Here is a 14,778-nt window from a genome sequence, read left to right on the forward strand (position 1 = left end):
GACGGAGAATGAGGCACACTCTTACAGGCACGTGGGAACAGTGGGCAGGGAGAACTAAAGGCACAGACCACAAATACAGCTACATTGTGTTCAGAGCAGAAAATTCCAATATTCTGAAAGGTATAATAAATAATCTGATGGGTGTTTTGAGCTGAACTTTACAGACACATTCTGGAGACACAAAAGACTTATATTTAATCTGGAAAAAGGGTAAAATAGGTGCCCTTTAAGGCTTGGTTGTGTTTATAAGATGCAAAGCAATGTGTGCTCATGCTTCATTTGTAGAAAATCACGTAATTTTTTTCATATATCTGACTTTAATTATATACAGCTACTCAGCGAACATGAAAGCGACTGTCATATTTCCTAGTTCCTCTGAAAGCCCGCCCTCAAGAGGCTCTGATTGGTCAGCTAATATAATGTGCTGTGATTTGCAGATCGGCTCCACGTCACCAGGAAAAGCGTCACGCTCCTACAAGCATGCACTATTGTGCTGTGTAAACACTGTCAGTCAGAGCGGCTGTTAGCTGTATCAGTTTGAGCCTGAATCAGACAGAAAATGGAGACATATATTCGGAATAAGCATGTGTAAGTAATATGAATTGTTCTCATATCTTTTGCGAGTTCCTTATTTGAGATGTAGAATGCAGGGAAAGTGTCGTCATTGAGACACTGCAGCGCTGGTGAAGATTGTGGGTGTTTGCAGCAGTTTGACTGATTAATATGAATTTGTAACTAAATCGTTAGCAGTGCCAAACAGCATTTGCCGTTGTTTACATCCTTGTTTATGTCCTTGCTACAACATACCGTTAATGCTACCAACTGTGCATGTAATGGATAAATTTTAACAAATAAAAGTACTGACTGGTTGTGGCTCATAATCCACAGCTTCGTCTATTATGGTTGGAGCTGCTCCTTCTTTGAGGAGGTTTTAGCCGAATCCAGCACTGAACTAGGAGAGATTCTGGAAGTTCTCCTTTGTGAAATGCTAGCTATCTCTTTTTTTATTCGATTCTATTAAATTATATTTCAATTATATTATATAAATTGTATGTGTAAGTGTAAGCACTTCTGTCTTTGTATCGTGTCCATTGGAAGCCCAAATACAGAAACAGAAGAGGCTCTGTGGAAATAGCAGCATTTGGACGCCATTTTAGCTTTCTCTGCTGTAATCTTACAGCGCTTCTGGCCATGCCCCGTTGCTGCACGGGGTGTATGTGCATAGTGAATGCATGTAACCTGAAGCATTTGTGATCTCACTAGCCTGTATGTATTTTTTTGTAGTTTTAAAACTTTGTTCGCTATAGCAGACATCCCAAGTCTCCTGGAAGATCCGGGAGTCTCCCTCAAATGCATAGAGACTCCCCCATGCCCACAAACGAAAGATAATCTCCCAGAAATCGTGTGTCTCCCACCCAGTCCTCAAATACGTTGCGCACCCATCCCCCCACCCCCACAGTTCAAATACAAAAATAGCTACATAATGTCACATACATTAAACAGAAATCAAATATGAATTCTTAATTGTCAGACCTCTCCAAAACAACTTGACAAAGCACACTGGATGGAGGAGCTTGCTAAAATAATTTGAAGTACACTTTCCACACAATGTTTGAGTTTTAAATTTAAGCTTTTGAATGATCTCTAATTTAGGGTGGTTACTAAATTATGTGTAGGTAAAACGGCAATTGGAAAAGAGCAGTTTATTATATTATTGTTAATATTTAACCATGCAGGTTTAAAATTCCCCTCCCCTGATAACGGTTAAACATGATTTTGGTTATAAAGTGATTTATGCATCACATTTACTATTCAGCAGAAAGATAAAGAAGTGGAAGTGATTTCAAGATTAATTGCAAGCAAATAACAATGTGAAATACAATGAGTCTTTAATAAGCTTTTCCAGTCCAGAGATAAAGTTCGCTGGAATCCACTGTCCTCTCCTCCCATTTGACACTGTTTGTTTAGCCAGTTCCTGTTAAACTAGATATCAGTGTGTGCTTTAGCCAAAAGGCTCGCCGGTTTCAAATTGCATTTTGTTTGTTAGCGTTAGTTTTATCGATGGATATTAATATACCACGCATTTAATTTAAGTGTGAAATGCAGTGCAGTACAGCACTAACATGCACCCAAAAAAGACGTTTGCTGACTGTTCAAACTACTTATTTAAAAATGAGCTGAAACAACACAATTCTTGATTTTTCTCTTTTAATAATAGGTATAAAGTTAACAGCTTTGTTCAATCCACTTAAATTTGTAAAAACAAATACGATTTTTTTTTTTACAGTTTTAACTGTGGGGAAAAAGAGGTGAAATCAAAGACAAAACTGTATTCATACGGTAAGTGTGTTTTCAGGTTTGATCACTAAATTCAGTATTTGTTTATTAGGCTGTTATATTTAATAGATTAAATTGATCATTTTATTTGTTTTTATTTGTTTATTTATTTCATTTTTATTAATTCTATAATTTTCCCAGTAATGGGTTGCGGCTGGAAGGGCATCCGCTGCATAAAACAAATGCTGGATAAATTGGCGGTTCATTCCGCTGTGGAGACTCCAGATTAATAAAGGGACTAAGCTGACAATAAAATAAATGAATGAATGATTCTATCATTTACAGTTTCCTTTTTTATTGTATTACTTACATTGTTTTTATTATTAATGATTGTTTACAATGAAACTGCTCTAAATGAACAGATAAAGGGGTCATTTTGAGGATTTTTTTAATTCAAGGTTAGGGTGGCCCCTAAGTAGACCAGCATTGATCTATTTACACATGGACAAATGTTTGTTTGTTTTTTCTTTTGTGAGAGCATATAAGCCATGAAATATTTAAAAAGTTTTTCTTTTAATTTTAAGGTTCCTGTTTTATCGTATTAAGCAGATTTTCTCCCATCTTGTTTTCTCTGTTTTTATTTCCTTCGTCTGCTTTCTCACGCTCTTGGCCTTCACATTGAGATGATTAAAGTTGCATCCTAAAATAAATAACCACCGGGAGAGAGCATAACAAAGAGCAGATACCAGTGCAATGCAACTTAATCACAGTCTCCCTGTTGTTTTAGTGCAGTTTGAAGAAAACTGCAACAGAAATCGACAACTTTTATTTAGCACACTAAATAAATCTGTCATTTATTTCATGTACAATTTCCATTTCAAATAAATCCGGTTCTGTTGATATTTCTGTTCATCAAAGAATCCTGGAATTAAAAAAGTATTACAGTTTCAGCAATAGCAGAAACTGCACCATAATAAATGCTGGGTTCCCCAATTCCTTCATGTTGACCCAGCACAAATCAACTTAACATAATCGTTTTTACAAATTTAAGTGGAATGAACATAAAAAATTGTCTCCCCTCAAAAATCTTAAGAATTATTTTGTTTCAACTTATTCTTAATAAGTAGTTTGAACAAGCAACAAAAGTAATCGTTTTGAGTGTGTTTTCAACATTGATAAGAACAGCAAAAGTTGCTTGAACAGCAGATAAAGACTCCTGACATAAAATGCAGCTTTTCATCACAGAAATAGTTGCATTTTAAAATTTATTTAAATAAAAAATGAGCTGAAATTGTATATAATATTCAAATCATTACTGTTTTTATTGTATTATTGATCATTCTTGGTGAATATAACGGCTTAGTCCCTTTATTAATCTGGGGTCACCACAGCGGAATGAACCGCCAACTTATCCAGCATATGTTTTACGCAGCGGATGCCCTTCCAGCTGCAAGCATCCATACACACTCATGGACAATTTTAGCTTACCCAATTCACCTATAGCGCATGTCTCTGGACTTGTGGGGGAAACCGGAGCTCCCGGAGGAAACCCACGCCAACACGGGGAGAACATGCAAACTCCACACAGAAATGCCAACTGACCCAGCCAAGGCTCGAACCAGCGACCTTCTTGCTGTGAGGCAACGGCACTACCTACTGCGCCACTGCGTTGCCACTGCGGGTGCTCCGGTTTCCCCCAAAAGTCCAAAGACATGCGGTAAGTGATTTATGCATCACATTTACTATTCAGCAGAAAGATAAAGAGCATCTGGGATCTGGAAGTGATTTCAAGATTAATTGCAAGCAAATAACAATGTGAAATACAATGAGTCTTTAATAAGCTTTTCCAGTCCAGAGATAAAGTTCGCTGGAATCCACTGTCCTCTCCTCCCATTTGACCTTTGTTTAGCCAGTTCCTGTTAAACTAGATATCAGTGTGTGCTTTAGCCAAAAGGCTCGCCGGTTTCAAATTGCATTTTGTTTGTTAGCGTTAGTTTTATCGATGGATATTAATATACCATGCATTTAATATAAGTGTGAAATGCAGTGCAGTACAGCACTAACATGCACCCAAAAAAAAGGTTTGCTGTCTGTTCAAACTACTTATTTAAAAATGAGCTGATGCGACATGTGGTACAGGTGAATTGGGAAGGCTAAATTGTCCGTAGTGTATGTGTGTGGGTGGGTGAGTGTGTGTAGATGTTTCCCAGAAATGGGTTGCGGCTGGAAGGGCATCCGCTGCGTAAAAAACATATGCTGGATAAATTGGCGGTTCATTCCACTGTGGCGACCTCGTATTAATAAAGGGACTTAGCTGAAAGAAAATTTAATAATAATAATAATAATAATACTTATCCCAAACTTTTGACTTCATTTATGCAAACAAGAAGTTCACGTGCAATAGATTTTTGAACATCACTTATTTTTGCTGCACACACACACAGTAATGTAATGGTGTTATTGGGTGCATTTCTGTAGAGACCCACAAGATGGCATCAATCTGGTAGGGGTGGGGAAATGTGTGTTTTATGTGTTTTAGAGAAATGCAAGTGTTGTGTAATAGTATGTTGTATGCCAGTGCCAGCTGCCAGATATAAATTTCTGCCCAGAACTTCTGCACCAATAATTAAAGTATCTGCATAACTGATTTTTAGGAATCGATTACTGATACTGCACTAATAAAAAGTGTGAATAAATAAATGTCAAAACAGTCTAGCGATCATACTTAACGTGTATCTTACTGTTTTTTATAATTATAAACCTGTTTTAGTGCATTTTTAGTCATTTTTACATCATTTGAACCATTTATCAGCGTAAGAACCATATATGGTGACTTCAAGGCCATTGATTTACAATACTTTTTTCTTTCTTATACACTTTTTCTGTGATTATTCAAAGCTTTTTTTATATATATGAATATAATTTCACCTGATGAATTGAATAGCTCTATTTGAATAGATTTGATTAATTTTGATAGATTGGATGATTGGAATGATCAAATCTTTTTCTATGTGATGCGTTTGCATAAATTATAATAAATTACACGAATATAAATACTATGGACCAAAGATAAAAGTGAAATAAACAGTGCTCTATGGTTTTCTGGAGAGTCTAACAGTATCCATATACTAAAATTGAACAATCAAATGTAAAATAACATGGTCATCATTGTATAAAAAATATGAATATCCTTTAATCTTTAATAAACTATCTAATCCTGCGATGTGACTGTTGCGGATACACACATTGCGATATCATGCTCAAATGATATATTGTGCAGCCCTAATCCATATTATTTGTTTTTCTTACTGTGGAAGTCAATGGTTACAGGCAATGTTGGGGAAAGTTACTTTAGAAAGTAATGCATTACAATATTGGGTTACTCCCCAAAAAAGTAACTAGTTGTGTTACTGAGTTACTTTTTATAAGTAATGTGTTACGTTACTTTTGAGTTACATTTGCTTTTACTTTTTCTGACCTGGCTTACAGGATTTTTCTTTATTTTTTAAAAGTATAAAGGAGCTCTGCAATCAACAATGCACCATATAGCCTACACCTACATTTACCTTAAAAAACACACACCAAAAAATATTCATGTAGGATAATCTTATCTTCTGAGAGCTTCCTGAGCCTCAAGTTATATGCCATATATACAGATTAATGAAAGCAATTTGTTTACTACTTTTTGTCTTATTAGTAAAGTAAAATCACTGGCCATTGAGACTATAATCCCCTTTACCCTTTCTTCGATCCATTCAGAATAATGAGAAAACCTCCATCGCAGAAATGTGGCTCTGCCATCTTGGTTTCTGTCTGTTCCTGCATTTTCTCATTGAGTGTGGGATAAAATGTGACTACGCTCATTTAAATCAGCGATTTATTTTTATAAACTAATTAACTAAACTAAAAAGTAACTTGCATTACATATTTTAAAAAGTAACTCTTATATTTTTACTTATGTTTTTTTAAGTAATACTTTACTTAAGGTGACGCAGTGGCGCAGTAGGAAGTGCTGTTGCCTCACAGCAAGAAGGTCGCTGGTTCGAGCCTCGGCTGGGCCAGTTGGCTTTTCTGTGTGGAGTTTGCATGTTCTCCCTGCGTTCGCGTAGGTTTCCTCTGGTTGCTCCGGTTTCCCCCACAGTCAAAAGACATGTGGTACAGGTGAATTGGGAGGGCTAAATTGTCTGTAGTGTATGAGTGAGTGTGTATGGATGTTCCCCAGAGATGGGTTGCGGCTGGAAGGGCATCCGCTGCGTAAAACATGTGCTGGATAAGTTGGCGGTTCATTCCGCTGTGGCGACCCCTGATTAATAAAAGGCTAAGCCGAAAAGAAATAAATGAATGATACATTACTTGTTATTTAGAAAAGTTCTATAATAATGTAACTGGTGTAACTTTTAGTGCATTACCCCCAACACTGGTTACAGGTTTCCAGCATTCTTCAAAATCTCTTGTTTTGTGTGTGTGTTCCATAGACCATTTCAATGTGCTGATGTCATTGGCCCATGAACATTTCCTGCATGTTATCAAACTATTTCAAAACTGTAACAAGAGGCAATTCAATCATAAACTAATGTTAAAACAGCTATCATAATATTATTTATCAATGTTTCTTTGTTTTTTTTTGGATTCTCAGAAGCTGTTGAAATTAAGGATGAAAAACAGGAAATACGCTGGGATCATTGTTTATTTTTACATCCCTCAAAATGGTCTATAGAAGAAAGAAACTCATAAAGGTTTGAAACCACTTGGGGGTGAGTAAATAGTGAGTAAATCTTATTTTATTTGCTTGATCTATCCCTTTTACTTCAAAATTTATTGAAACCTTGTTTTATTATTACAAGAAATGAGACTCTTCTCTTGTGGGAATGAATCAGATTAGTAAAAGAGGAGGTGAACAGACAGTCTGATATACTGCAGAGACGCTCACACTGTTTAGAGTCAACAGTGCAAACTTGAGCTTATCTCACCATGAGAGAGAAAACAACGAGACAGACACAGATTCCAGAGAGCTGACGTGTCTTAAAAGCAGACCGAGAATAACATGCTGATTAACAGTCAACTAGAAATTAATGAGCATTTCAAAACCGGAGCGTTCGCCATGAGGTAACCTACATATTCTGAGGGTCTAATAAAAGGCACATCTGAGGATAAATCCAGTGCTGAGACCGAGCTGGTGTGTGTCAGTACAAATGTTTTAATGCTTTTTATCAGATCAGGCCACTTAAGGCCAGGATCAGGTCGATGGTCCACTCTGGTGAATAGGTAATGTCATTAACTCGGGATGTGATTGGCAGATGCAGCCAGAGTGAGGCATCATGGGATTGATCCACTGCCCCTGGCTCTACTATGATGTTGGGCTTCGTAAAATCACTTATTGGTTTATTAAATATTGATATTGACTTTGCTAGAGTAGGTTGGGCCTATATTTTCATTATATAACATCAAAGATGTAGGTAAAGTCAGCCTTCAGATGGTTGAAGTATTCATTTGAACAGTTTTAAAGGGATAGTTCAACTAAAAATTTAAAGTTCTGTCATCGTTTACTCAATCTTTATGTGTGACAAACCAGTTTGAGTTACTGTTAAACACAAAAGCAGATATTCTGAAGATAGTAACCATTGACACCCATAGTATTTGTTTTTCCTTTACTTGGTTTCCAGATTTCTACTTTTAGGTAAAGCAGAACGTTTTTGGTTAAACTGTCCTTTTAAATAGGCTACTGAATGACACTCTGTGGTTCATGTTCATAACATGTTTATTGTATAACAGATAGACACATTTGGCAATAATAATCATTAGATTATGGTACCAATAAAGCAAAAAAGCCAGAGTGATAAACAAAAAACAGAAATCAAAACAAAAACAAATAAATATCAATTGGTTATTTGATCTGAGGATAGAATACATCAAGAAATTGAGAGAGAAGAGGGAAAAATAAAAAAAGATAACAGATTCAATAGAATAGTAATATTATAGGTCATGCAAATTGTATGTTTTGAGTGCTTTCTTGGTAAGTGAATCTGGAATTTAAGTAATTTTTAATCTCTTGCATAAATGCTGCAAACTTTGAAAATGTAAATTTATGAATATAAAATCTACATTAAATGGAATAATGTTTATTAGACATTAGATTTTGCATTTAAAAAACAAAAATATATTTTTTTAAATATTTGAGATAAATTAACATCTTGCCAAAATTGGGACACATAGTTGCATGACTAAAGTAAGTGAGGAAGAGTTTCAACGTTATTCTGACAAAAGGAGCAATTTGATCAAAATCTGATCCCAATTTATTTCTTTAAGAGGTTTTTGACAGGGAAAATGTTTTGAACAATATCCTCTGACCGTCATTTTTTTTTTTCAAATTAACGTCATCTTTTCGACGTGTTTTTAGCGCCATCTGCCAGCACAATGTCCACGACAACATTTTACTTTTATTTTATTTATTTATTGTTTTTTATTTTAACCACCATAAATGTCATTATTTTAAATGTATAATTTTACCGCAAAACTCGAGTTATGACTGAATGGATACTGAAATTTAAAACTATAAATACTGAATTAAAAACAAAACAATAACTTTGTTTTTTGTTTAGTAACAGACTAATCCGCACTGTAAACTTTTTTCAGACATAGAGGCCACATGGATCAATTTCTTCAACCAGGACAGAATCCTCGACCGCTAATGAATACAGGAGATTCTGTTGGCTTTATGCCGAACATCACATCAACAAACGAAAACTGGTCGGTGTACTTTAAAGGAGGTAATCATCTTGCCAGTTCTTTGTCTCTTTGCCTCTTTCATATATTTACGAAGCCAACATTTAATTTTATTTTTCTAGTTTAGAACTTTATATAAAGAACAAAATAACTATAAAATTAAGTAAATTATATCAAATATTAAATGTAATTCAATATTAATAAAGAAAACTATACTAGTATCAATAATACCAAACTAACAAATTGGTATAAAAATGTTCTATACAATTATATAAAAAATGGTAATTATAATTTTACTTGAATCTCTCCTCCATATATTTATGAATGATAATGAGTCTATGAAATAAAGATACAAAAGCAGCTGCTAGGGTGGTACTTATTACTATTATACAGCATATTACTACACTGTAAAAAGTAAAGGTGCTTCAAGTAACCTGTTGAGTACTCAAGGAACTTCAAAATGTATTTTAAGTGCCTTAAAGCTCTTTCTCTCAAAAAGGGGTTCCTTGAGGAACCACTGACAGTCTTTTCAGTACTTGCAGGACCCTTTTGCTGTAACTGGGATCCTACAAGCACTTTTTGTCAATACTGAGGTTCTGGAGTCACTGTTTCCTTGCACTAAGACCTCGAAGCACTTTGAAAGTTATTGGAGGAACTCAAATTTCAAAAAAGAGTTACTCTAAAATCTATAAACTTTTATAATGGTTCCGGATGGATCTCTCTTCTAAAAGCTAGCACTTAAAGGAACCAAGAGATTTTTTTCGTCATAATTAAATAGGACAATTGTGGAGACCAGAAAATGAGATTGATGAACTGCCCCTTTTGAAATGGTGCCTAGAGGTTCTTTAGAGGGTTCCGCCGGCGTGGCAATGTGAAGAACCCCAAAAAGTGCCTCCAGGAACCTTTAATTTTTACAGTGTATAGTATATTAGTACAAATGTAGAGCTTTTATTCTAAAAATGCTGGGTTATTTTTACAACCCAAAATTGGAAAAAAAAAAAGTACAGTCCAAAGCATTGGGTTAATTAATTTATGGTCAATTAATTTAATTAAAAAAATGTAACCTATAGCAGTTGCTTTTGTCCACATTTGACTCATTTTTGGGTTGAAATAACCCAGCATTATTTTGGTGAACATACAGCTTTTGAAAAGGTCCAGCCCCAGTGACAGCTTTTGTATATTTCTGAGAGCGTATTGATCCCCCATTTATTTTCTATATGGTAAAAATAAATAAATAAAAGGTCAGTCTGTTTCCATTAATTAATAATGCTAATTTTGTTAGCTGAACACCATCTCAGCAGTCTGTATAGGTAAAACACTGTGTGTTTTTTTCTATAGCAATACAGTTGAAAGCAGAATTAGTAGTCTTCCTGAATTATTAGCCCCCCTGTATATTTCTTTCTTTATATTAATTTCTGTTTAATAGAAGGAGAGATTTTTTTTCAGCCCATTTCTAAACATAATAGTTTTAATAACAAAATTTTAATAACTGATTTATTTTATCTTTGCCATGATGACAGTAAATAATATTTTACTAGGTATTTTCAAGATACTAGTATTCAGCTTAAAGTGACATTTAAAGGCTTAACTAAGTTAATTAGGCAAGTCATTGTATAATGATAGACTGTTCTGTGGCCAATCGATAAATCATATTGCTTAATATTGACCTTAAAATGCTTTTTAAAAAATTAAAAACTGCTTTTATTCTAGCCAAAATAAAACTCTGTTAAACATCATTTGGAAAATATTTGAAAAAGGAAAAAAAAATCACAGGAGGCGAATAATTTTGGCTGGACAGCAGAATCATATATACAGATTAAACCCTTCAGAGTGTAAAATGAGTTTATTCACTCTGTGGACGTGTAGAGCTGATAACAGCAGTCTGGAGCTCGCCGGTCTTATATTAATCCTGAAAGGTTACTCACCCTCTATTCCTGCAGCCTCCAGCCAGAAACTGCTGACTTATGGACAAAAGCAGTAATTTAATTAGACGTGGCTTTGAGTGCTATATGTGTCCACTTCAGCGAGTTAATAGCAATAAATGTGAACAATCGCTTGTAAATCACTTTAATCTGAACAACTGTACACAAAACAGAAGAATGAAAATCAATTTATTATTCGCTCCAAAAAATATTTAGGCCTAAATGTATGATTTATGGGTTTGTTACAGTACGTATAGAATATCTGTGAATGGGATTACAGAATTGTAAATTGAATAAACTATATAATGTATGTTTAATTGAAGAAGTTTTGTCTGATATATTGTAAAAAAAAAAAAACAGTTGCTGATTTTCAAGTTGAATCAAAGTAATTTCAGCTTAGATTACACTACAATTAAGTCTTGTGTATTTTGAATAATAAGTTATCTTATATTTTATTATAAGTTAAAGTAATATAACTAGTGCTAGGCAAAGATTCATTGCGATTAATCGCATCCAAAATAATTTAGTTTTGACATAATATATGTGTGTGTACTGTGTATATTTATTTTGCATATATAAATACACACATGCATGTATATATTTGAGAAAATGGTTATTCATATTCAAATGTAAAATATACAGTTCAAGTCAGAATTATTAGCCCCCCTTTGAATTTATTATTATAATTTTTTTTTTATATTTCCCAAATTATGTTTAACAGAGCAAGGAAATTTTCACAGTATGTCTGATAATATTTTTTCTTCTGGAGATAGTCTTATTTGTTTTATTTCGGCAAGAATAAAATCAGTTTTTAATTTTTTAAACACCAATTTAAGGTCAAAATTATTAGCCCCTTTAAGCTATATATTTTTTCGATAGTCTACAGAACAAACCATTGTTATACAATAACTTGCCTAATTACCTTAACCTGCCTAGTTAACCTAATTAACCTAGTTAAGCCTTTAAATGTCACTTTAAGCTGTATAGAAGTGTCTTGAAAAACATCTAGTCAAATATTATTTACTGTCATCATGGCAAAGATAAAATAAATCAGTTATTAGAGATGAGTTATTAAAACTATTATGTTTAGAAATGTCTTCTTTTTGTTAAACAGAAGTTGGAGGGGAAAAATAAACGGGGGTTAATAATTCAGGGGGGGTAATAATTCAGACTTACTGTATATGTGCATGATACAAACCATATATGAATTTAAATAACTAGGTGACAAAAAATGTTGTATAGTTTTGTTTTTATGTATGTGTGTGTATTCCCTTTATTCATCAGAGGTCGCCACAGTGTAATGACCATACATAATGAACATATCCAGCAACTGGTACTTAAACCAGTGACCTTCTTGCTTTGAGGCGACAGTGCTAGCTACTGAGACACCGTGTCATCATACACACATATATATTATGTAAAAAAAAATATTTTGGATGCGAGTAATCGTGATTAATCTTTGCCCAGCACTGTCGCCCCACAGCAAGATGGTTGATGGTTCAGGTCCCAGCTGGGTCAGTTGGCGTTTCTGTGTGGAGTTTGCATGTTCTTCCCGTGTTAGCGTGGGTTTCCTCCGGGTGCTCCGGTTTCCCCCACAAGTCCAAAGACATGCGCTATAGGTGAATTGAATAAACTAAATTGGCCGTAGTGTATGAGTGTGAATGAGTGTATGGGTGTTTTCCAGTATTGGGGTTGCAGCTGAAAGGGCATCTGCTGTGTAAAATGTTGGCGGTGAGGAATCCCTGATGAATAAAGGGACTAAGCTGAAGGAAAATGAATGAATAAATGAATAATAAGCAGGTTGGTTATAATCCAAACTTTAAAATAGTTAACTATGATTGATTGCTGATTGATTATTGATAAATATCATGTACACTGAAAAAAAATATTGAAAGATAATTCCTTGGATTTACCATTTTTTAAGCAGTTAACAAATTAAGTTGAACATGACTAAATTTAATTTGTTTGTTTAAATTCAGCTCGTATAAATTGCACAGTTTATGTTGTTAGTAACTACTAAACTACTAATCTAAATTAATAAATAAATAAATTAATTAATTAATAAATAAATTAATTAAATATTCAATTGCAACATATGAATCTTAAATTCAGCCTTAAAATTAGTGAACAACATGAAGCAAGATGAATTTTTAAAGTGTGTGTTTCAGTCTGACATCAGGATGTGCATTAACTTCCTGCCGTGGGCTTTTTAATATCTGACGAGGAACAGACGCTGTCAGCTTATGTTATTATCATGCAGGCAGGATGGAGAAGCACTTTTCTTTGTCAGTCTTCTCCAGACTCACTGTTTTCATTTTTATAACTACACAGCACTTCTTTATAGTGCATAACATTGTAACATATTTGCAGCCTTTTTCTTTTAAACATCTTAAAGGGAACGTTTCAGATAGACATTCAGTTATAAATTATTACATGATGCAATGATAAAGCACAAATAGTAAACATATTTTGTTCGGACACACACTTGAAAACAAATTATTAGGCCTCCTGTCACTGTGAATATTTTCCAAGTGAATATTACATTATGAATCTTGTTCCTTTAGTTGTTTACTTATTTCTTTTTTAGTATGGCTGGATATATCAATGCCAAAAAACACCAAAACAAACTTTTACTGTGAGTATATAAGTCCGATTGAGACAACACACACTCATTGGAAAAAACATGTTTCGGTGTTCATTTTTGTGAAACGTAAATTCATACTTCAACAAATGTTTCTTGTCAAAACTAGGGGTCGGTATAACACCAACAGGTTTTGTTCCTTTTTCCCTCTAATAATATTTACAGGGGCAAATTTTCGATGAATAATCGTGCAGTTCTTTGCACAACACTAAAGAAATACTACAAAACAACTTAACAATGCATATGATTTGTAATTGAGTGTGTTTGCCTGAGATGGCATGGTGGCTCAGTGGCTAGCACTGTTGCCTCACAGCAAGAAGGTCGCTGGTTCAAGTCCGGACTGGGCCAGTTGGCATTTCTGTGTGGAGTTTGCATGTTCTCTCTGTGTTCGCGTGGGTTTCCTCCGGGTGCTCCGGTTTCCCCCACAAGTCCAAAGACTTGCAGTATAGGTGAACTGAATAAACTAAATTGGCCATAGTGTGTGTGTGTGTTTCCCAGTACTGGGTTGGGGCTCAATCTAAGAACCAATAGGAGCGCCAAATCTGATGACGCAATCCATGAGACAATTCAAATGACCGCTGGGAGATGGCAAAATTCTCCCTGGTTTTATTATTGAGACACGTGTGCAAAATTGCCGCTACAGATTGTTTACGTTTGCTATGAGGAATCATTTCAAAATGAGGGATAGTGAAAGTTTCAAGGGTGGATGACGTCAAACGTCGAGTTTTCTTCTGTGTTTTGCGCGTTTTCATTGTCCTTCAGTTTGACATTATGACAGCTGAGTGCTTACAGTGTGACATGGGTGCCATGTTCATGCAGTCTGACATGCTACAATCGTTCAGCATTATAAAAAAATCGCAGTGTGAGCCGGCCTTTAGCTGAAGGAAAATGAATGAATGTTTGCCTCACCAGTCTATCTCTATAAGGACAACCTTTCTAGCATGGTCAGTTTACTTGGTAACTCAATTTTCACTTTTAAACATTGCCCAGGTTTAAGTCTGGTGAAGCACACTTCCACAAAAGACATAAAAGTAATGTAAAATCAAGGTAAATCTATGTGGTTGCAGAGCACATTTCTTCTATCTTTGCTTTTTTGAAAACACTATTAGGGAAGGGAAGGGAAGGGTCAGGAGTTTGCAAAGTGATCTGTATGAAAAGCCATGCCTTTTTGTGGATGTGTAAAAGAAGGAATGTATCTGAAACATGCATCCGAAA

Source organism: Danio aesculapii, chromosome 16 (genome assembly GCF_903798145.1).
Source record: "Danio aesculapii chromosome 16, fDanAes4.1, whole genome shotgun sequence".
In the NCBI taxonomy this organism is placed as follows: domain Eukaryota; kingdom Metazoa; phylum Chordata; class Actinopteri; order Cypriniformes; family Danionidae; genus Danio; species Danio aesculapii.